The following is a 24,612-nucleotide window of genomic DNA, read 5'->3' as shown; positions in this document are numbered from 1 at the left end:
GGCAATATAAGCAGTCAATAATGTGTGAAATAGCCCTTTTTAGGTTAGTTTCTTTTTTCCTTGACTTTGACATCACCATGAAGTGGCAGACCAACGTTGGGTGGGTTTGCTCTATTTTTGCTCCTCCTGATATTGTGGCCAAAAATCAGGAAGGACAGAGAGCTAAATCAGCATCTCTTGAATAAGCTACCAATTTTATGAAGAATTACTCTCTGTCAGCAGCTGGCATACACAAAGAGAAAACACTATGGTATTGCCATTCATCCTTTCTTGATCCAAATCATTATTTCATTCTGGTGCTCCCCTTTTTAATGTGGTATTGCAGATCTCTATTAAACAAAAAATCATTAGTTAAACAAACACAAATATAAAGTCAGTCTTTAATTTCTTTTCAACAAACTCTTTCCTCTGTATCCAAGAGGTAAATATGAGGAGACAGTGCCAATTCTAGTGTGAAAGACCTTAAATCTTTCTGTATTTTAATGACTACATAGCAATCTTGAATTGATTTTTGGTCTCTTCTGCATAGTCCAACACCAGGCTGAATGGTAAGGACATTTAAATAGGCAGTAATGTGAATACATTCTGATATAACGAGATGCTAACAGATGGCTATGAACCCAGGCTAACTGAGTTGAAGTGTTGCAAAACCAAGGCCCACATCCTTCAGACTGTGAGAGGAAGGATTTCTCTTTACTGTGTGATTCCTAACAAGAATCAAAAGAATGAGCCACTGCTTTGCCAAATTTTGTGTTCTCCTTTCCTTCATAAACAAGGAAAATGAAATTCCAGCTTGATTTTACCATAGGACTCAAAGATTTGGGGTTTTAGGTAAAGCCCTGGCTGGAAGAATCATTGGGAGTGCAGTGTGTTCATGCACTGGTATGGTGGTACACTTGGGATGTCTTGGTAATCAAATCCTGTCTTCAGTGGCTTGGTCCCACAGCCCTGACATGATCAGGTTATTCTGTAAGCTTTTAATTCAGTATTTCCAACCAATGAAGTCTGAAAATGTATAAAGTCAGTTTTCCAGGCTTCTTATTTGCTTGTAAAGAGCAGTGAAGAAACTAAATCAAACTTAAATTGTCCTCGTGACCTCTTTGCCATCGGATGAGCTTGAGACTTGATAGAAGACTTCAGTTCTGTTTCTGGAAGAATGTTCAGATTTTCAAGTGTTTTGTCCTTACATTAAATGAGTAAAGGGACAATGCACAATAACAAAACAGAGCCCTGGCTACCCAATGGCAGACGTGATGGGCACTGGGGGAGTTAAGTCAAGCCCTGGGTTCAAATTCTTATTTAGTCCCATGAGAAGAAATAAGCTGTGTGTTCTTCATTCCAAGAGAATTTCCTTGTCACCTGCTCCACTGAAATATTATGAACTGCTCTCTTTCATTTCACAACAACATTCACAATATTTACTCTTGACACTCATCTGGTTTTACACCGTGCTGAAAAGAAAAACATTTGTAAATTTCAGTAAAACTGGCATATATCATCAAAATATCCTGAAAAAGAAAAGAATAGATGTGGCACTGATGGACATGGGTTAGTTGGCATGGTGATGATGGGCTGATGGTTGGACTGGGTTATCTTAGTAGTCTTTTCCAACCTTAATGATTCTATGATTCTATGATTCTAAAACATTTCCTTTTAATGAAATAGAAGTAGTTGATGCGTTTTGCCAAGAACCAGTGAAATAGAGGGTTTCTTGTTCACAGCTGTGTTTGCAGGAAACCTACAGATGATGGCATGCCTTGAGGACTTTTTTGCACAGATTTAATGTTTCCAGGATAATCTTCACAACTAGTGGGATGTTACCAGCCAGGAGATATTCCCTTCATTGGAGTCCTTTTGGTGTGTTTCCATTTCTTTTTGTTTTCTATTTGCAATTACTATCACACACCCAAGGCTTTTTTGTTTGTTTGTTTGTTTTACCAGTCATGAGATGTTTCTCCCCTTTTCCTCCTTTTAATAAGCACAGTTTTTCTAATTATCTTTATAAAAATACGATGGATTTTTCCAAGTCTTAAATTATACCCTCCTTTATTTGAAGTTTTGTGAGTGTTAGCTGCACGCTACATGGTTTAGCTGACTTGAGGGCTGGGATCTGTTAATTATTCAATGATTTAAATGAAATATCAAAGGAGTTTTTATTGATTTGCATATAAAAGTTATGAAATCCAATATATGGCACAACAGACAAATTAGTAGGCCATAAAAAGCATGAGTGAATTACTGTTTTATTAAAGCTTGAAGATAACATACTGTAGTATCTGAAAATAAAGGTCAAAAGAAAAAAAATAAAAGGAAAATTTAAATGTGTGCACATTAATGGACTGGGGAATGTGGCTTTACTAATAACTTCTGTGCATAAAAATTTATATTTTTCAACAAAGCAATCATTTCTTTTACCCTGTTGGGTACCTTAAATGTGCTCTTGTGTATATAATATTAATTTAGTCATAAAATAAAAGGCAGTAACTCAGACAGTAGCCCATGTGAGCTATTAAATTCAAAGTACCATGTGAAGTATTTGTGGTTATGGTTCCTCGCAGTTCTGGATAAGATGCAAACAAAACACTTCTGACAAGGTGAAAGTGTTTGCTTTCAGAATATCAGCCCTGCAGTCTTGCATTTCCTCCTCAAGAGCTGCCACTGCCTCCAATTAGATTGTTTGGATATAAACTATGAGAATGTTCCTTGGAAAGAAACCATGAAATGAGGATTTGTGAGATAGCCAGGCTTCTAACGGGAAATGGTATGTTTTCCGATTCTATCTAAACTAGCTTATGTTATAGTTCACTTATTTTTCTGCTAGATCAGCAAGCTTTGCTGCCTTGGGAAGTAAAAAAAAAAAGTGTTTTTGCCTGTCCTGTTCATTCACTAATGCTGGGCTGAGAGTTAACCAGCAGCACACAGGCTTGGCTTCAGAGCCAGGCAGCTGTGTCAAACATTTTCATGTTCCCTCTCTGAAAAGGTTTAGCAAATGTTTATATTGCTATGGCAGCAAACTAATACCCAGCAGTTAATCAAAACTCATCTCACTTGCTTTCTGTGTGCATGTACCTGTCCTCTGGTATCAAGTCTGAGAGTGCCTGGTTGCTTTCCTGTTAAACGTATCTATGCTCAGACTCAACACAAACACTTCTCAGCAAGAAGAAATTAAGGTTAGAAATTAAGCTCCCAAAAGAACTGTGTGGCATGAATCAAAGACAGCTGCAAATGTGGTAAAAAATTATTTCTTTCCTCCAGCACTTCCACTTGTCAGCCAGAGGCATTTAAAAGGCTGCTGGTGAGTTCAGTGCGTGCTTGAGATGTGGGGAAAGCACAAATGTGGCAAGAAGTTGACAGCATCTGCTTGCTTGCTGACCCCTCCATCTGCTGCAAAAGAAGTGAGGAGTGGGTTCCTTGGATGTCACAGCAGTGTGAGTGGCTGTGACCCTCCTGGCAGACCAGGAACCAAGTGCTGGGTCCCGTGTTTTGGTCACAACAATCCCATGAAATGCTACAATCTTGGGAAAGAGTGACTGGAAAGCTGCATGGAGGAAAAGGATCTCAGGATGCTAAGTGACAGTTGGCTGAGCATGAACCTGCAGTGTGCCCAGATGGCCAAGAAGGCCAATGGCATCCTGGCCTGTATCAGAAATAGCGTTGCCAGCAGGAGGAGGAAGGCAGTCATTCTCTTATACTTAGCTCTGGTGAGGCTGCACCTCGAGTGCCACATTCAGTTTGGGGCCCCTCACTCTAAGAAAGACACTGAGGCCCTGGAGCATGTTCTGACTGATGCAATGAAGCTGTGAGGGGTCTGGAGCACAAGTCTTATGGGGAACAGCAGAGGGACTGGGGATTGTTCAGTCAAGAGAAGAAGAGGCTCAGGGGAGACTTTACTACTCTCTAGAACTGACTGAAAGGAGGTTGTAGCAAGGTGGCCGTTGACCGACCTCTGCTTGTAAGTAACAACAATAGGATGAGAGGTAATGGCTTTAAGTTGTGCCAGGGGAGGTTCAGTTGGATATTAGGGAAAATTATTCTCAGAAGGAGTACTGATGCAGTGGCACAGGCTGCCCAGGGAGGTGGTGGAGTCACCATACCTGGTGGTGTTCAAAAGCTGTGGAGATGTGGCACTGAGTGACATGGTTTAGTGGACATGATGGGATGGGTTGGTGGTTGGACTTGCTGATCTTAGTGATCTTTTCCAACATTAGTGATTCTATGATCTCAGAGAAGCACAGAAACACAGAATATCTCAAGTTGAAAGGGACACACAAGGGTCATTATTCCAGCTCATGGATCTGTACAGGCATAGAGGAATGGATGGGGTGGGCAGATATCCTTGCTAGTAGCCCAGGGATTCCTCGGCCACCAATGTTCCTGGACAACTTGTCTTTCTGATCCTCCTCACCCTAAGCCTTCCTTTCTTCACAAGAATTGTGGAAGAAGCATTGCTGGCAAGCTGGCAGGGCAAGTGATTTGGGCCTCAGTGAGGAATCATGGCTTGGCTGGGCAAATCAGTGCAGAGTACCTCCATGTCTAACATGAAGGTTAATTCAGCATCAGGGGAGAAGAGGTGCGTGGGCAGGCTCAGCATCCCTGTGTCTGCAATGAGTCAGACACTCCAGAGACACAATCAGCAGAAGATGAGAGGGAGAAGTAGGTCAGAGTAGACAAAGGCACAAAGGCATTCATCTGCTGGATCATGCAAACCAGGAGGCAATAGAGGGAGGTTTCTGTCCCCCTGTGTACATGACAGGGAGAGCACACGTCATCCTGAACCCTGTTGGAGAGGTGATGTTTGATGACTGGCAGCTGGAGAAGCAGCTCAGGCTGGGAGGAGGGTGCCTACTCAGGCTCCACCTGGCTGAATAACCAGAGAACATTGCAAAGCGATGGGGAGTCTCTTAATTAGGTACTCGTTGCATCAATTAGCAAAGGTAAAAGCATTGGCCTGTCTGGATTAATTGACAGAGTGAGTGAGTAGGGCACCTGATATAGGCACCCTTGGCCTGCCTAGGGACAAGGCAAGCTTGCTTGGTGGACTTGGGGCTATTTTAAGTCTAGAAGGAAAGCAGTCACTTTTAGATGGAACAAACAGCTTCAAAAGCTTTTCTGTGCTCAGAAAATTGCAGATGAGTCAGATCTGAAAAAAAGGAGCACCTCATTTCAGGCCAGGTATGTTCCTGAGGGCATGCTCTCAGCCAGGCTTTAAGTGGTTGGGAGATGGACTGTCCATCAGTGAGACCTGGTGTGGGCATGGCAGTGGGAGTAATTTGGAAGGTTTGATGTTAAGGTGTAAATAAGAGTTAGAACACTGGACTGGAGAAGTGACCAGCAAGCAAATAAGTTTTTACAGAGCCCCTTCAAAGGGGTAATTATTAAGGACTACATAGGGAGGGAATTTAATCAGTGGCTGAGAACTGTGGCCATTGAGCACAGTGTGAAGTACGTGAGTCTAAGAGGTTAGGAATGGAACTGAGATACTTGACTTGTCAAAGGAATAGGAAGTTTAATTAGGAGAGGTCCTTCTGAAATATTTTGAGGTGTTCAAATCTGATGGCAATTTCTGCCTCCACTCTGGAAAACTTCCTCTGCCACTGTGGATGAATTACTATCCAAAGGTAATGTCAGAGGAAATTTTGGGCCTGTGGAGAAATGCTCACTGCTGAATTGCAATGACAAAACTTCTTGGCTGGATAGAATGGCATGTATCTGAAATAATGAAAATCCTTAAAGGATCTTTTCAGCCACGATCACATCTGACAGTGGGATTTTGGCAACAATGAACAGTCATGGGATTTTGTTTTTAGCTGCTTTGCTAATGCTACGCTTGATAGCACTAATGCAAGAGAAGTTTAAAGTGCACCTTTTCCTTCTTAGAATCATAGAATCATTAAGGTTGGAAAAGACCTCTAAGATCAACTAGACCAACCACTGATCCATTGCCACTGTGCCCCTAACCACGTCCCTCAGTGCCACATTTCCATCTTTCAGAATATCTCTGGGCTTGGTGACTCTGCCACCTCTCTGGGCAGCCTGTGCTGTGTAAGTGGCACTGCCACTCTTTCTGAGAAGGCATTCTTTCACTTGAGAAGGGCTCATTAAGCGTGTCATGTAAATTAAAAATGGTGCACAGTAGTACAATTGTAAAGGATGCTCTGAAATCCAGTCACCCTAGGATGCATCACCCTAAGCGAAAGAATGTAAAAAAAAGTTTTTTCATAGTGCTAAGACTTCTCAAGAGAGCAACCATAGGAGCAGTGAATAGGAGGCTCCTGAGATTGCTGCATTGTGCATGAAGAAAACATACCATGGGTTGCATGTGATTTCGTTTGCATCAACTTTCTAGCTCTGCATGGAGCCATCTCAACCCAACCCATTACACTGTGTGGCTTTTGCTGAAGGTGCTCAGCTCAAGGTCACGGTGTCTCCTCTGGAGCTGCTGAGGGCAGCAGGGGACTGTCATGTCCACAGCTCTGAGGCAGTCACATCACACAGCTTCCATCTCGCATCTGCATAATCCATCACTTTTAAAGACATTTCCTTCTATCGGGTAATATAAAATGTTGTTCATTGTGTCAGCCAGCAGGAGGTTTCATAGGTCCTTTAGGCAACTTAAACAGCTATTAATCAAAAAAGGCCTCCACCTTCTTCGTGCTGTTAATGCTGTTGTTAGGTTGGAGGCAGAATAATTTATGGCATTTCCTGATCCTGTTAGCTAGAATGTCTGATTAATTTTGGCTCTGGGATTAAGTCAGCAAAAGAAATTTGACTTCCCCAAGCAGGTGATATATATCTTCCCCCCCACATGCAGGAGGGATGGAGCGCCGTCTTTCTGCCAGCGTTTTTATTGTGTCCTCCACTATAGCCAGAAGGTGGCATTATGTACTCATTTTATTACTGCTGCTGACTAGGGACTGAGTGGGTTTCAAAGCCCAGGACGTGGTCACCTTGATTTTGAGCTAGGAGGGAAGGCACTTGCATTTGATGCTGGAGGCACTGTCCCTGCCTCCCAGCACAAGCTACAGCAGCACATGTATTTCAGGTTGTTTCTGCTCTCAGAAAATGAGTTATCAATAACTTAACTATTAGACAAAATTTTGCTTTTGTCATATTTTTTAATTCTTGGGACTCAGGTGCTTTTTTGGTGTTGCTGTTACATTTTGTCCTGCTCCTTACATCCATTCTGTGCTTCTTAGGCAACAAAGTTAGGGGTCAATATGATTTTTTGTTTGTTTGTTTACTTCTTCCCTGCTTTTCCTTCCTCTAGAGAGCTCCTCTTTCCTTTTTCTTTCTTTATTTGTTGTCATACCTTTTTATCAAGCGGGCAAAGGATCCTTTAGTACCTTCACCAAGCAGCAGGGCATTTGTTTTTTTATGTGGTTGTTTCCCTGTGAGGCCAGGGAATGCCCAAGTTGCTCTCCATGGGCACAGATATGAAACAGCCATGCAAAATACCATGCTCTTCCCTCCATGCCCATCACCTCCATTCTTTCATTTGTGTAGCCATGCAACTGATTCAGTAAGCTTCAAGAACTCTCCCCCTCATTTTTAGGCTCTGTAGGCCAGAAGGAAAGGCATTTCCATGCCACTGCTGGATGTGTGGCTGCAGCCTGGACAAATAATGCAGAATTTTGGATCCAAAGCTGTCAGGAGGATGCTGTGGAGAAGTGACCATAGCCCTGAGATGCTGCAGTTTATATTCTTGCTCCATTGACTTTGACAACAGACTTCTGAGACCTGAGTTTTCTAAGCCAGACTGATAAATCATGCTAGTAACAAATGGGATTTACTTGTGCATAGCACAGAGCTATGCAGATAAAGTTAACTTCTTGTGTGAGGGCTCTAGTGTGAAGCAGATGTTTGGCATAGTGTGAGACACAGACTGCTGAAATGTTGGGCTGGGGTTGTGGAAACTCAACAGCTCATAGTGCACGCTTTGAGCTTTTGCTGTCAGCTTCTCCACAGCCAGAGCTCGCTGGGGGGTGATTCTGTGTGGTCAGAGCTGATGAGATGGGGCCATCCACAGCCGGAAAGCAGTTACGGATACAGCGATGCTTGGACGTACTTGACCTGTTCACTTTGCCTCCCAGCAGCTAATGATGCTCAACAACTTCCAGTGGGGCTATCACCTGGTGGAGTCTGGAAATGTTTGCACCCAAAGTCTTATTGTGCCCTTGAAAACATCTGATTTCAGAAGCTACTAAATACTTTGTAGTCCTTTGTTGAAAAAAAGAGCCTTTAAAAATAGCTTATCCTTTTAAAATAGCTCAGCAGAAGACCTGCTGGAAATCACGACTTGTTTTTCATAACCTTGACCTTAATTTCTAAAAGGATGGCATCTTCTGAATAACTCCTGCAGTATTACCTGACATAGAGTTTGAAGCCATGCCCACACAGGTCCCTGAGGCTTATAGCAGGTTTGGAAGGACCTGCATGGCAGAAGCTACAGTGGCTCTGTGAGAGGGAATTGGGTCACCTCCTGCTTTCTGTATCACCAGCACTCACTCAACACTGTGAGCTTGGTTCTGATGGCAGGACCTTTATCAGCGCTGATGAACGGCAGAGGGGATTTTCATCTGTTTTATTAATTTTGCAAGTCTGGCAGTTAGAAAAGTGGTGGGGTCACCGTCCCTGGAGGTTTTCAAGAAGTGTGGAGATGTGGCACTGAAGGACATGGCTTGGTGGCATTGTGGTGATGGGTTGCTGGCTGGATGTGATGATCTTAGTGGTCTTTTAAACCTAATGATTCTATGATTCTGTGAAAGATCACATCTTGATTTCTGTGCCAGGAACTTTGACTAAGGGAGTTCCTGAGTGGTCAGAGTGGTAATGTTGCTTCTTCAAAGTCTACAAGTTCTTGCAGCTCCTGTGTGCCCAAGGGTGGGAAGCAGGCACGAAGACAAACAGGCAGGCTTGGGAAAAACAGTTTTGGTGCTGTGAAAAGAAATGCTGATGGATCTGAAGGCACTGCCTTTGTAAAGGAGATACTGAGACAGGAGCAGTGTGTTTTGACAACAGAAATAAACTCCTTTCTTCTGTGGGATGTTTGGCAAAAAAAGGGAAAGGCAAGCTGGATTTGGCTTCTCTTTTGCAAGGTGTTCAGTGGTTGGCAAGATGGAAGTTTTGCCTTGTCTTGTCTCACCTTCATGCCCTGTGGCTGTGCAGTATCTGGAAGGAGGAAGCCAGCCATGGGCATGAGCCTTGCACAAAGAAGCACAATGGCTGGGCGTAGCTCGGGATGAGAGTTTTATACAAACACACTGAGATTTGCTTTTGCTCCTCATCTTCTCTTTGCTGTCTTTTCCCCAGAACCTGAGCATCTCTGTCCACAGCCAGCTGTGTCCCATGTGTAGGGTATTTCCTTGCTTTCCCAAATCCAGTTATCCCTAACTCATTCCCAGCTCATACTTCTTTCACCTTCCTGCCCTCCTCTACAACCACAATAAGATCTAGGCCATCTTTTCCATCTTTTCCATCCACATACCCTCTGCAAATTGGAAGCTACTCCACTGCTCAAGTGAGACTACTTAGGGCATGGGGACCTTGCCCTTGTGTTCCAAGGGCTCTACTGAGTAACAGTGATATTTCAGCTGGGACTGGGAACTGAACAGATGGGAGAGCATTCTGTGCTTCTATGTACACAGAATATTTTTCTACTCTTCGTGGCAAAAAAAAAAAAAAAAAAGTAAAAATCTTAATAAGGTTGCAAGCAGTATAGCATGATCAGCAAAAGGAAAGGGCATGGCAACTTTTTTCTGTTTCTGTGAGATGCTGTGGGAATTTAGGCACAGAGAGACCTTTCTTTTCATTCTTCAGACGGAGGAGTCCACGGCACAAATCCTAAAGAGGGCAGCAGAATCCAGCCCACACCTCCTGCCTGTTGCCAGCTGAAGCACGCCGGTGCTGCTAATTGAACGTGCTTTATGTACGAGTGCTGTTCAGTACATGCATCCAGGACGCGCGGCGTATCGTTCGGTGATATACAAACCGACTGGGACAATTTACAATGGTGATTTTTCTACTGACGGGTAAATTAATGCTCTCTATTATAGACATTTAATCAGTGCCAGCTCCCTAAGTCTCTAAACAGGCCACCAAGATAGAAGATGGATTGTTCTGAATGCATCATATATAAACCAGGAATGCTTCATAAGAACATAAATGACATGTTTGTTTCCCAGAGCTACAAAGACGGCTCTGTTGTAGGAAGGAGTGTTGACAGCCTCCTACTGAGAGACATGGAGTGGACAAGACATTGGTTTGCAATGGAGTTTTTGTCTTGTCTTTTATTTTCTCAGGGCAAGAACACCAAGATGACCCAGAGATGGGGAGGAAGAACATGTTAGCCCTGTACATGGTCATGATTATTTGTGCAGATGGGATCCTGGTGATGCCTGCACTGCCTGTGTTGTATGGAGATGCTGCCCTGCATTGTGCTTTGTGGCAAAATTAACAGATCATCACATCACTCTGAGATTTGGCTTTGTATTTATACAGGTGGCCAAAATGCTAAAGATGCCAAAGCCTCACTCCAACCCCTTTTTTTAATGTTATTTCTCTTTTCATTTACTACAATATAATAATTCTTTGCTTGGCTCAGTGGGAGAACAGATTTGATTTTGAAACAGAGAACCATCTTCGTAATCCAATGGGATAAAATACACCATTTATGATCATGGCTGAATGCATCTCTAGTGACATAAATAAAAGGGGAATGCAGAAAGTGATGGTCAGTCTGCCAAGATACCCAACCCAAAGTGTCCATGAAAGTCAGTAAAGCTTAGGCACTTAAATTTCAATCAAGCTTAAAGTGGGATTTGAGTGTCCACATGTCTCAGAAAATTATTTCTTTTGGTTTCTCTCAGGTCTGCAAGATTATGACTAGGAAATCAGGCTAACTGCACAGCTGGGAGGATGGTCATCACATTCCTCCTGTCCGAATGGCCCGGACCCACCAGTAGTTTCTGCTGATGGAAAGCCACAGAGCTCGGTAAGTAAGAACTGATGCTGGAACTTCTATTCTTAACACTCATAGAGTATCTTGCATATGAAAACAGGAGTTTGTGGCAGTGTTTCTGGGGTAACAGGGATGTGGTAGGGACCTTCTAAGACATCCCAACTTTGTCCGCTCCTCTTGTGTGCAGTCTGGGCATGAATGGAGGTTTTTATGCCTAGTCCTGAAATTCCCTGCTTTGTGAGCCGGCTTATCTCCTCCATAAGGCACACATGGGTATTATTTATGGCCCAGTAAATTCACACCCAGTGCAGTGGGTGCCATGTGGCTGCAGGCTCCTGGCTAGCAGCACTCAGGCACAACTTGACTCCCTGTAACTCATGTGCTGTCCCAGCTCCTGCATTAATTGCAGGAGCTAAAAGCCCTGGAAGTGTGAAATAGCAAAAATAATTACTGTAATGAATTAATTAAATAAAGTATGTTTTGCGGAAATTAAAGATATTGCTCTCTATAACTACCTGAAGGGAGGTTGTAGTGAGCTGGGGGTCGGCCTCTTCTCTCGTTAACTAGTGATAGAACCAGAGGGAATGGCTTCAAGCTGTGCCAAGGGAGATTTAGGCTGGACATTAGGAAATACTACTTTTCTGAAAGAGTGGTCAAGCACTGGAATGGGCTGCCCAGGGAGGTGGTGGAGTCACCGACCCTGGGGGTGTTCAAGGAGCGTTTGGATTTTGTGTTGAAGGATATGGTTTAGTGAGAACTATTGGTGATAGGTGGATGGTTGGACTGGATGATCTTGGAAGTCTTTTCCAACCTTGGTGTTTCTGTGATTCTGTGAAATAGCCTCTGTGCAGGCCAAAAAGAGAAGATCTGTGCAGGGGACCATGCTGATCACCTTTTATTAAGGACCTTCTATTGTAGCATCCATATCAGTTTATGACTAGGTCTGTGCTGTTATGGCTATATACAGGCATGAATGCAAGATATACAGAAATATCCAAAATACCTGTCTAGAAATGCTGAAGTGCAATTCCCTTTTTAATTTCCTTGCTTTTTGAAGGAGACTTTTATGCAAGTTGATTTGTTCCCCTTGAAACATGGTCTGATAGTGATAGTACTAGGGGGAATGGCTTTAAATTAAAAGAGGGGAAATTTAGATTTGATGTTGGAAGAAATTCTTTGTACTCAGAGGGTGGTGAAGCTCTGGCACAGCTGCCCAGAGAGCTGTGGGTGTCCCTCCCTGGAGATGCCCAAGGCCAGGCTGGATGGGGCCCTGGGCAGCCTGTACTGGTGGGGGGCAACCAGCCTGGTTGCACTGGCAGTGCTAGGTAATGTTTAATACCACTTTTAACAGAAATCCTAAGTGTTTTAGCTCTGATCAGATCTTAAATCTTTCTTTAGAGTTTTTGTGTTCTAAAGGGTTAAACATACTCCCAGTTGTCAGACTGATTCACTCACCACAGGAGGAACTTCTGCTTCTCCCTTGGTGCAATCTGGCCATGAAATAGTATTTGGGCACAGGAGCTACTCAATAAGCTGTGAAAACAAGAATGAGAATGGTATTTAATGGGCCTCTTAAGTAATGCCTGTACTTGGGATTTCACACGTTCCTGGCATTCCTGCTGATTGTGGGCTGCCATGCAGATAACTCCGATTTGCAAAAAGGCACAACTGTTATTAGGATTGACTCTTGCTATTTCAGTGTTTGTCATTTACAGTGAGATCAGGTTTAAAAAGGTAATTAAGGGAAGAGCTTCCTAGCTTTGGCCTATTCTTGTTCTTAAGCACTGAAGTTCAAATAAGTTACAGCCACCAAATGTTGTACCCATGTCTTATCATAGGGCTGGGCTCACTACGAAGTCCCCCAATGACAAATTTTTGTTTCATTTATGACAAAGTGGGACTGTGCTTGGCCAAGCTGTGACACATCTGGGACTCAAGACTTTTGGAAGGGAGTTTCAAAGGTGTACACCCACCATCTTGGTAGTGTGTACTGTGCAGAAGCTGAGTATACAGGTGAATCTAGGGCTGCCTGGGAGAATTTGCTGCTCTTGGGATGAGCTGGAGGTGCTTTGGTGCTGTTATAGTCCTGGCTAATTTATCCCAGCACCTTGAAGCTGTAGATCTTCGTTGCAAAATATACCCTGCTGTGGGTTTGAGACAAACACCATGGTCTCCTACTGGCCAATGGACACAGCCCCATTAAGCACAGAGCTCTGGAGTGCAGTGACTAACAGTTTCACACAGGCTTGCTGGGTCCCAGTGAAGGTAAATTCTTCTCTTACTCTACAATTTCCAAAGCCTGTAGCGAGTCCCCATACTGGTTACATGTCATTTCTGGGTACTCTGTAGAAGAGGAACTCAGCCTGGACCCCTCTTTGAAGCTTGCAAATAGAATTAAACTGTGGAATTTAAAAAGTACCCCTTGGGTAGCAGAAGTCCCTTGTGCCACAAATCACCTTGTGGGAGGCAGCCCCAGCACAGCTGTGTCCAGATGTGCTCTCTCAGAGTTGCTGCATGTGATGGCCAGGTGTAGCCAGCAGCATTTGCTCGAAGCTGCAGGTTGTCCTTTTGGGTCATGCTAGAGGCTGGCACTTGCCATTGCACAGCTAACAAGAAATTTAATGTTCAGGATTATCAGATTTTCCAGCTACACTGCCGAAACAGCTGTCAGCAAATCTGTGGCAGCAGATGTTGAGATGCTATTCAGTGTACAGCGTGCTAATCTGCTGCTCTGCTTTCCCCAATTAGACAGTCGTTTCTTGCTATCACAGGAGGAAACTTGGAAAATATTGTTATAAGAATGTGAAGCAAAGTAGCCTGGGTCCTTCCAGACTAAGGCACGGTAGGCAGGTGCTCACTTTTTCCAGTTAACTGACTTTATATAAAGTCCTGTCAAGAGAATCATTCCATGCCTCACCTTCCCTCTGCTCTGTGTGCATTGTTAGGGAAGATTGTCTCAAAGGAGCAGGGAAGAAACTTGTGGCGACAGGGATTGTTTGGAAGTGAAAGTGAGAGCAATGTCTTGCTTTAGCTGCACTTCACAGAATCACAGAACGGCCAGGGTTGGAAGGGACCTCAAGGATCATGAATCTCCAACACCCTGCCACATGCAATGCCACCGACCTCCCCATTTAATACTAGACCAGGCTGCCCAGGGCCCAATCCAACCTGGCCTTGAACATCTCTAGGGACGGGCATCCACAATCTCTCTGGGCAGCCTGAACACTTATCTAATCTCTAGCTACATAAAGGGGCTGATCCAGCTGGCAGGAAATTTGGTGCAAGTTGTAGCATCACTTGTGAATTCCTTTCTATTTGAGATGTACATTAAATGGTTTTGGGTGTAGGAGAAAGCATCAATTAGTCAATTCACAGAGCAAGCTGTTAATGAAACCCAGGCTCCTGTGCTGCCCTTTGATATTCCAAATGGAGCTTTGGAGATAGAGTTTTCTAGTGCTCAGCAACTAAAACTCAAATTCAAAAGAGACATCTGATGTATCCCAGGTTCATTTGCCTCTTTTTCAGCAACAGTGCTCATTTTAGCAGAGCTTCCAACAGTGTGAGCCTTAGTTTTTGAAACTTAAAAGGTCTTAAGTCCATACTTGAACAGTGTCTTAGAATCATAAGATAAGCTTGGGTTAGAAGGGTCTTCCCTCTTCATGATTTGGAGACGTGCAGCGATGGCCTGGCTGGGATAAACGTGCTGGCTGAACCCTTGCTGGTGATCTCTGAAGATATGTCACGATGTCTCCTTCTTGATCTGTTAGATGAGTGCAGCTCCTTAGTGAATTCATACATGGGCAAATCCAACACACGCTTTCTGCACGCTGCTCCCCTGTAACAACATCAGCAGACAGCTGGACTTTCAGAATGTAAAAAATGGTGTACGGTCTGGCAGAGCTCCTCTGAAATCTCAAGTTATTTTTCATCTCTGGAATTTCTGGATAAAATCCAAGAATAGAAAAAGAAAAGTAATTACTTATTTTTACCCTAAATAACGTTCCTTTTATCTTTATGGGAAATCCAGCTGTTACAGGACTGAGGCCACAGACGTGAAATTGGAAGTAAAAGTGAAGATGCTTTCCTGGATTTTCTCTGTCCAAGAAAGATAGATAGAAAATGCAGCACGTCACCTGGATTGTACTGTGTCAGCCTCTGACCTGGTCATACAAGACCTCTCCTACGAGTAGAAAGGGAAAATTATTTTAGGCTGTGGTTCATCTCATCTATTTTGGAATGAGACAACTGATGTCTTGAAAGTGCTTCTGTGGCTGCAGAGAAAGTCAGTGTGACTTGCTCAGAAGCAGAAGTCATGTTGCTGGCTTCTTTTGGTCAGATAAATCCTGCCTACAATGATGATGTAACAGAGTTTAGAAAAACACAAAAGGAGAGACTGTATTTGTATAGCACAGTGTTTTGTACCCAGTTATTATTAAGGGTAAATGCACATTCTTAAAACCATCTCAGATCTCTCAATAGAGTCATCTGTGTGAACTGACAGGAAAGGTCTACAAAACACGTTTCATAATGTCTGGAGAGGATGCATCCTAAACTCATTGTTTGCCTTGATCTGGAAGGAACTGCCTCTGGAGGGAAAAAAGGAGGAAGTGAGATACAATAACTGTGATTTCTGAGAAACTTTGCAAGGAAATGAAACAATAACAGAGAAGACCATCAGCAGTTCCAGGTAAACAATGTGCCTCTGTGTTGACTTTACATCTATGGGAATTTTCATCCTTTATTATTAAACTCCCATGGCTAATGCTGCAATTAGTAGTCTCTTACCAAAGTCATTTAGAGATTAGCTGTAGTGTCTGTGGAAGAGCTCTCTTGCAGTTTTACCCTGTATTCGCATTTACATTGATTCTAAACCTTTTGAATTCCAGTGGAAAAAACCCGCCAGTTTCAACTTCTATCTCCTTCTTTTGTTGCCCAAATGGTGATTTCTGCCTCGTTGTCAACTCTGGTAGAATCTGGATTTTGAAAAACAGTTTTGCTGAAGCCATATGCAGATGTTTTGCTAAAGCACAGCTGACCTTCCTATGAAGAGAGGCTAAGCGGGGCTTAGTCAGCCTGGAGGGGAAAGCTGCAATAAAACCTCACTGCAGCCTCCCAGTACTTGAAGGGAGCTTATAAGCAGGAAGAGACTGACTTTTTACACAGTCTGATAGTGATGAGACAAGGGGGAGTAGCTTTAAATTAAAAGGGGGAAGATTTACATTAGATGTAGAAGAATTTCTTCATCCAGATGGTGGTGAGGCCCTGGCGCTGCTGCCCAGAGAGCTGTGGGTGCCAAAAGCCTGAAGGTGCTCAAGGCCAGGCTGGATGGGATCCTGGGCAGCCTGAGCTGGTGGGGCTGCAGCCAGCCCATTGAAGGGGTTTGAGGCTGGGGGGGCTTTAAGATCCCTTCCAATCCAAATCATTTATGATTTTGTGATTCTAAGATTCCATGTTCACTCTGTCGTTCTGAAAAACCTGTTTCAGAGATGCCCATTGGCATGCAGTCATGACTTCTAAAACAAAGAAAGCTCATTCATATACTGACCTCAAGTCATCCTCAAGCTGTTGCAACATGTTTGTCTGTCTGCCTTCATGGAGGTGCTCTCTAACCCTATCTCTTCCTTTACCAAATGGTGATGAGGCAATCACTTCTTTCAGCATCCACAATGCAGGATTTAGACTGAGATTTATTTTATTCTGGTAAGCTCACTTGCTGCTCTCACTTGAACTGAATGCAATATTACCCTGAAGAATAAAATGAAGGAATTAATTGACATTTTAATTAATTACAACTTTAATTAATATTCACCAGAGTGACAAGTGTTCTGGAATGAAATACAGGAGTAATTCCTGTGGAAAAAAAAACCAGAAAGGCCCTGCAGTTTGTGTTCAGGTTAAATGAAGATCTTGTAGCTGAATATATGATTATATCAGGTACCTGCTGACTCTGTTCAGTGCCTGGATTTTCAAATAGCTTGACAACTTCTTTATTAACAATAGCAGGGACACAGAGCAGGGCTTAGAGGTAGAACATGCGTAGAATGTGACTAGAAAGCATAGTCCATAATCTGAACAACAAAATGTCTAAAAATCTTCATTCAACTGAGGAACCGTCCCACAAAGAGAAGAGAGTCAGTGAACACACAGCAAGATGGATTCGGCCACTGTTTGTGACAAGAGATGGTGGTGGGGAGTTCCCTGTTGTTCTGCTTTTCCAGCATGATTTGTTGTATATCTTCTGCAAAGTCAATTGCTAAAACTGAATAGTGCTAAAAATGTAGTGCTGGCCTAGAAACAAATAATGAATAGCAGTCATAGTCACTCTGCTGTGATTCTACTGTGATTCCATTCCATGGCAGGCTAGGCTGAGCAGATAAACTGATTTTTGAGTTGTACCTCTTGTCCTGGCACTAGGCACCAGTGAAAAGAGCCTGATGTGATATTCAGAAACAGTAGAAATAGCATTCCTTTCCCCACTGGAGAGCATGACCACACAATACATCCAAGCTGAACCAAGGATTCATTTTCACTAAAAAAAAAGAGCTGCCTTTTCTTTAAGCTCTCCTCCTTTTCCTACTCACCTTCTCTCCAGAGCAGCTCTGGTCTGCTAGTCTGACCCTTGCATGAGCCAACTCCACTTTTTGCTGGGTTGCTTTTCTGCTGGATTAGTGAGTTTGATTAGTTCAGCAAGCACAAGGAAAACCACCTGGGTCACGAAGAGAGAAGCATAAAAGCACAGCAGGGAGTAAGGAGGGTAGAGGGGTAAGGACTGCAGTCTCTTACTAGCATTGACCTTTAGACTGGCTCAGCTCTGTCATCTAAAGGTCTTAGAGAAAGTTTCACTTCTTGGATAACTTTCTGAATATAGTTTGGATATTAGGAAAAGCTTCTCTGAGAGAGTGGTCAGGCCTTGGTGCAGGCTGCCCAGGGAAGTGGTGGAGTCACCGTCTTTGGAGGTGTTCAAGAGCCATGGGGATGTGGCACTGAGGGATGTGGTCAGTGGGCATGGTGGGATGGGTTGGGGTTGGACTACATGATATTAGTTGTCTTTTCCAACCTTAATGATTATATGATTCTGTGTTTCTATGAATAATTCTTTACCAGTTCAGAGAAAGTGTTTTCATCTTGGATAGAGTTTTCATTAGTTGGGGTGCTGTGTAGAAGACTGATTCTGTATTCATTTCTTAGGGAAAATTCCCTTGGGCTGCAAATGGAGCTGCTGCAACACTAGAGCAGTCCATGGTGGAGGCTGAACCTGCTCATTTAGAGATCCTCATTCAGTCATGCTCCTTGTTGGTAATGGTGACAGTTTCCAAGCTGTCTTAGATATCATCCCATGATTTATGAGTCATTGTCATATCCCTCTGTGATGATCAAGTAGTGATGACCCTGGAGCTTTTTCCATCACATGAACAAACCCTACATTCGTGTGCTTTGGCTGTGGTTAGAATGAAACTGAGAACTCTTCCTGAGCCTGCTGAGAGTGGTTATATGACGTTTCCAGAGTAGAGGAGAAGTAGATGAAGTTGGACTTATCTGTCCATCTGTTAGCTAAGCTGCAGGCTATACTCTGAGACTTGATTGGAGACTTGATGACTCCTATAAGAGGAGTAAAAGCTGAAGCTATTATCACTGAAGAGGTGAACAGGGAAAACCACAACAAGACCTGGTCCCGTAGTGACTCCAGAAATTAGATGAAAATACAGACTGTTCTGTGAATCAGCTATGCAGAATTAGGCCCTGAAATGCAATGGAATTTAGTGCAATCCCATCTTTGCCAATTAAATATCTTCCGCTTCTAAATCGAAGGAAGCTTCAATGTTAATTTTAAAATATTACTGGCATTTATCACAGTAATTACTTTAGCCATGTAAAACTCCAGACGCCATAAACAGTGTTGATACTGTAGATTAAATGCTCCCAAGGTACGTATTACTGATGCTACAAAACACACACGCAGACAAGGATATTCTTCTCCAAACTCAGTGTTTGTTGTGCTCACACGAAACTGTCTGAGCACAGAGTGGCCTTATCACATTTCTGAAAATGACAGATGTGCCTTGTCAAAGCCCATCCATCTTTATCAGTGACTATATCTTGGAGGAGTAAAAGAAGTATACCCAGTCAAACATACTCGCCAACTATAACATGAAAACATTCTTCATTGCAATTATATTCATAAATTAATAACTTGGAAAGGTGGGAAACGTTTGTCTCATGGATTTTGAATTTCCAGTCTTCTGTTTCCAAATTCTCATTCTCTGAAGATCAGATCTCTCTGATGTCTTAAAGATATTTATGGGCGCATAATCCATAAGCAAAGCATGCCTGGTTATTTGTCAGCTCAGGAAATGCTCATCTTAATCTATTGACATCTGGGTGATCTCTGCACCCAGATATTTGTCTGTGTAGGTAGGGAATAAAGGAATATTTATCAGACCACCTTCTCAAGAGTGGACAGGCTTGTGTAGATAGGTACTGAAAGATGGATAGGGCAAGCATTTGGGAATATTAGAAATAAGCTAGAAACCTGTAAGAGAGCAAACTATAAGGTACGTGAAACCAGAAACTGGCCAAGATTACACATGTGAAGTGTGACTACTAATTTAATCAGTTGATGTCAAAATTATCCATAATATGACTGATTGCAGTCAATCCTGACTAGGAAATACACGCTCAACATCTGTGAACTTTAGTAAAGAACACTGTCACCAAAGAAGGTAATGAGATTTCTCTTTGGATTTGTACTTGGCCCTATGGGTTCCCTGCAGACGTGGTAAATAATGGTGACAAAAGGCTCCCTGGACTTATGTGTTCTGTGTGTTTGCCTCTTTACAGGAGGAAGTTGTATAGAGTCTGCATTCATAGGAGGTGGTTGAGTTGTTGGAAGCAACAATATATATATATAGTGCTGTGTACTACGTAAAATACACATTTATCACTCCATTGCTCTTTATTAATTGGATGAAAGACACTAAAAAATAAATCAACCTCAAGACACAGAATGGAGATAAAGCTGTTTTATGGCATCTGAAAGTACGTGGAAAAATTGTTGAATAGCTGGAACTTATTTGGCACTGGGGAAACTATTTGTTGAACTGTTAGTAAAACTTCAGAAGATAAAGGACTTATCAGAAGGCATCCATACAAGTGCTGAGCTTTCTTTCCATGAAAATCATGGTCAGATAGGGCACTTGTAATCACTAGGACCACCGGAAAAATTGAGCACATATTCTCACAGTGAATGACAAAGACAACAGTGGGAAACACAACATGCATGCAGGACCCAAGAGAACCCAGGATCGAAAGCAGAGCAGCCTGCTGAGAACATACTTCTTGAGCAGTGATTGGCACAGCTTAGGCAAAGTTGCAATGGTAAGCAATTGCTTACACTTAACCCAAGGGGAGATTTCATGGCTTGTTAAATTCCATGCAGAGATGTGTCTGCATAGTCTGGCACATACTTAGTCAGCTTCTGTGATGCAGTGCTTCAAACACATGTATGCCTAAGCTGACTTCTTAAAATAATACATATTTTCCTGTAGTGAATGGTATCTGACTTGCCCTCATGCACAAGAATTTGCTTAACATGAATGAATATTTTGTGTCCCGTGGTCACGGCAGCATGTGCTAAATACATAAACAAATATTCTTGCGTATGTTTATACAGAAAATAATCAGTCACTAAGAAGTGGCAGACAATAGAATTGATCATTGCGGTGTGTGCTTGGTTTGGTTTGTTTTTTTTTTTCTTTTTTTGTTGGTTCTTTTTTCCACTTACATTTTCCAGAGGAGGAAATCACTTCAGAAACAGAAATAAAACTGCATATTCTAACTGATTTAAAGCCTTTTACTTAATGTTGCATTTCACACAAGAGATAGGAGAGGCTTTTGATTCTTTCCTTTGTTTGTTTCTAAAACAAGAGATATCAATACACATTTTGCTCTGTTTCTGTTTGCTGCAACTAAGAGTCTTCTGTGATCATCTTTTGCAGGCAGTACGTTGCTGGTTTTTTAAGAACTTATGGTCATTATGGAAGATAAATGACAGTCCTTGGAGCTCATGGCTGAAGTACACATTAGTCACTGGTAAATGATGTATAAAAAATATTCAGCTTGCAAAAAGATAATGGTGGTTCCTATTTGAAAATGCAGAAAAATGCACATATCTGGAGCACAAAAGTGTCTCATCAATATCTCTGTGGGTAGAAAACTAACCTGTCAAGAGGAAAATGTTGGGGAGATGAAGATATTTATGCACGTACTGCACTGATCATAATGATGTAAAGGACTATTAAAGCAAACTTAAAATATTAGATACTGCAAATATACAACTTAATTGTTTTTTTTTTTTTTTCCCATGCAACCTAGGAATGCTCTAAGAAATTTTGATAAGGAATTGCTCATTCTACATCTTTGACTGCCAGTGATCCTACCTTTCCCCATTTCACTGTTACCTATAAGTTAAGTAGTTATTCTGGATTTGATCTTTTATTAATGGCAAAGTCCTTCATTCATTGCAGTGCTGGGACTTGAAAGCAGGGAAGACCAGAGGAAAGAGTCTGTTTTGGTAACTGGTATTGCCAGGACTGTAGCAGCATCAGTGACGTGGAGATACAGTGACCTTATGCCTACAGTCCTCTCTGGCTGCCTTCTCCTAGACGATGATCATAAAATCATAGAATAATCAAGGTTGGAAATGACTAAATGATGGTCATCATTTGATGACTAAAGATCATCTATTCCAACCGTTGACCCATCACCACCATGATGATTCCCAGGTGTAATTGGTGCCTTATTTACAGGGAAAATCTCACTGCCTTCCAGGAAGGGGGCAATTTTGCCACTTTCTCAGCGTGATTATCTCATTTTAGGACTCCAGTCTCAAGATTTTGGTTAGCAGCAGACCTTGCTGAGAACCACATCTCAGTGCCAGGCTCTGTGTGCCATAGCTGCTATGGTGAAGGAAGCAGCAGCCAGGAGAGGAGTATTTAATTTCTAGTCTCTGCTCCAGATCTGTTTCTCTTGTGACACTTCACTGAATCAATTCAACACACTCCTCTGGAAGAAAACAGATATGTATTTTACACATACATAACAAAAGGTATTAAAGTAGCTTCATTTTCTGATAGTGTTCTGGTTCTGCAAAATACCATCTGAGAACCAGGATAAGTGAAGGCAAACAGCAGGAGCATAAGAAAGAGAATGGTGGAAACTAAATAACTGGGGGAAAAAAGTGATAGGATGGACCATCTCTTCCCAAAGCACTGAACCCTTGCCTTTGAGAAGTCATTAAAATCATTGAAACACTGGCACAGGTTGCCCAGAGAGGTGGTGGATGTTCCATCCCTCAAGGTGAGGATGGACAGGGCTGTGAGTGCCTGACTGAGCTGTAGGTGTCCCTGTTCATTGCAGGGGGGTTGGACTGAATGGCCTTGAAAGATCCCTTCCAACTCAATTGATTCTATCCAAGTTCAAGGCAGGGAAACACTGCCATGGAGCTGGGTGTGCCAGCAGGAGAGCACATAGGAGTTAGCTCTTGCCTTAATAAGCAGTTTAGTACTTATATAGAGGGCTTAAGAGATTTTGCTGCAAGCCGGAGCCTATCGTACAGGAAAGGGTTACATTTAGGCCACTCATGTCCTAGTATAAAATCAAATGACCAGGCTACTTTTCATTGCCTTTCTCATCAGTAGCCTCAAATTCTGCAGGAAATAGGAGAAGCTGGATGAAGTGATATTAGATGAAAATGGTACAGATAACAGAGAAAGCTGCTTTTACTTATTCTCCACCAGCTCATAGGTGCCATACAAACTCCTTCAAAGGAGGCTCTTCTGCACATAGGATCATAGAATGATAGAATCATCAATGTTGGAAGAGACCTCTAAGATCATTTAGTCTAACCATCAACCCATCACCACCATGCCCACTATGCCCAAACCATGCAATGCTCTCTGTCTCTCTCTGCAGGCACTGAATAATCTCTTAGATAAATACCTTCTTATATAAATACCTTCACTTCCACCCTGACACTCCCTTGCAGAGGATGGTATGACATTACATCCTGAAAGGTTGCATCCTCCTCTTTTTACAAGAAAATCTGTGAGATGCAAAAGGAAAAATGTTCTTCAGGTCTGGGCATCATCGCTTTTCTCAATCCTTATGCTGAAGCTGTTAACACTTTGAAATGTTGGCATTCTCAGCCTCTCTAACTTCTAAAATCCATGAAAATAAGGAGATATTTTGCAGAAAGGGGAGCCCAGAGAAAATACCTGCCTTCTATAAAACCTTGCCACGTACTGAGGGGGGTACTGAAGGTTAGCATAATTCCCTCAGCATAACAGAAAGCTCTTTGGTACTTATATGCTGAAAGAACAAATTGAACCTGCCCACCTTCTGACCTGTGCAGCTCTTGTTTAATGAAAAGCAGTCAAATCCAGCATGTAGCAACTTTATTATCAGAAAAGAGAGAGAAATCTGTTTAGCAACACTTTATTTACTTCAAAAGTAACCTTGAATTGTCAGCTGGAATGGAGTATGTTCCTGCTCTGTATCCACTTCACATTTCCTTTGCTTCCAAGGTTCAAATCCACATGGCCATGAAGCAAGAACAATAGCGCACTGCTGAGTGCCTGGATAAGATATTTATAGGTGCACGTGTAGAGCCAAAGACTGCACCATAGCATTATGTTTTCTAGACGTAAAGCACAGTTACATGTTTTCAGCTTTTTTTTTTTTTTTTAAATTTGAAATGAAGACATTCAGCACCATAAAAAGTACAAAATCAGACTCGCTCAGTGGCAGCCCACAGAGCATTTCTTTTGTGAACTCTGCTGCAGGAACAGATGAGAGCAAAATTGCTGCTTTTCTCAGAGAACAAGAAGAGATTTCAAGAAGTCAGTCCCCCACTAGCAAAAGCAGTTACTTCACAGGTGATTATTAGAGCAGTTTAGGAAAGGGTACTCTCATTCACATTTATGTTCTGTAGTCAAGCATAATTAAATTCTATGAATTGTCATCCAAAATGGAGAAAAGTGAGATAGATTCTGGAAATGATCCCTTTTGTATCTCTCTCCTCTCAACTTCACATCTCGCATCTTGGAGCTTTTCCTGCCACACTGTCAGGGAATCTGAGGTGGAAAATAGTTTTGAAGACGTCTTTTAATGAAAGCTTTCTATACTTGGGCTCTGCATCACAAGGAGGATGGAAGATAGATACAAGAATAAATAAAGAAAAAGAAGACAATAAGGACAGTAGAGGAACAATTAATTACGTTGGGACTCTTTAGCATGAAAAATGACGGACTGACTTTTGCCTACTGGGTTATCTCATACAAAACTAACAAATTAACAAAAAAAACTCGGCATGCCATTTTGGAAATATTTTTAACTGAATACATCAAAGTGATTTGAATAATGTGCTCTCTTCCACAAGCAGTTGACTACAGAGATCTAAAAACTTATTCAACTTAAAGCCTAGCCAACAGAAATCATTGCTGACACTGTCTGAAATGTTCCATATGTGTGGTGTAGCACAGCTATGTACTGCTGTCTGCAAAGCAAAGTTGGGCAAGTTGCTAAGAAAAAGAAAGAGCAGCAAGTTTATGCATTCTCTATCCACGGCCAACATGGGACAAATTATATTGTGCAAATAA

General features: G+C 42.3%; 1 long non-coding RNA gene across 7 annotated transcripts; it reads left to right on the top strand.

Annotated features, from left to right (window-relative positions):
- Positions 1-5,023: 5,023 nt before the first annotated feature.
- On the top strand, positions 5,024-22,551 carry LOC116228804 (uncharacterized). 7 transcript variants are annotated; one of them, XR_016467082.1, is made up of 7 exons: positions 5,024-5,172; positions 9,817-10,028; positions 10,866-10,990; positions 14,985-15,644; positions 19,796-20,332; positions 20,953-21,046; positions 21,329-22,551. It is a non-coding gene; the product is annotated as an uncharacterized LOC116228804 (long non-coding RNA). The 7 variants fall into 7 exon arrangements; XR_016467081.1 differs by lacking the exon at positions 21,329-22,551 and having other exon boundaries at positions 15,535-15,644; positions 20,953-21,316; XR_016467079.1 differs by lacking the exon at positions 21,329-22,551 and having other exon boundaries at positions 15,459-15,644; positions 20,953-21,316.
- Positions 22,552-24,612: the final 2,061 nt, after the last annotated feature.

Source organism: Phasianus colchicus, chromosome 5 (assembly GCF_987193195.1).
Source record: "Phasianus colchicus chromosome 5, bPhaCol1.hap1.1, whole genome shotgun sequence".
Lineage (NCBI taxonomy): Eukaryota > Metazoa > Chordata > Aves > Galliformes > Phasianidae > Phasianus > Phasianus colchicus.
Note: the sequence above shows the minus strand (reverse complement) of the source record. Positions and strands in the feature narration are given on the sequence as shown.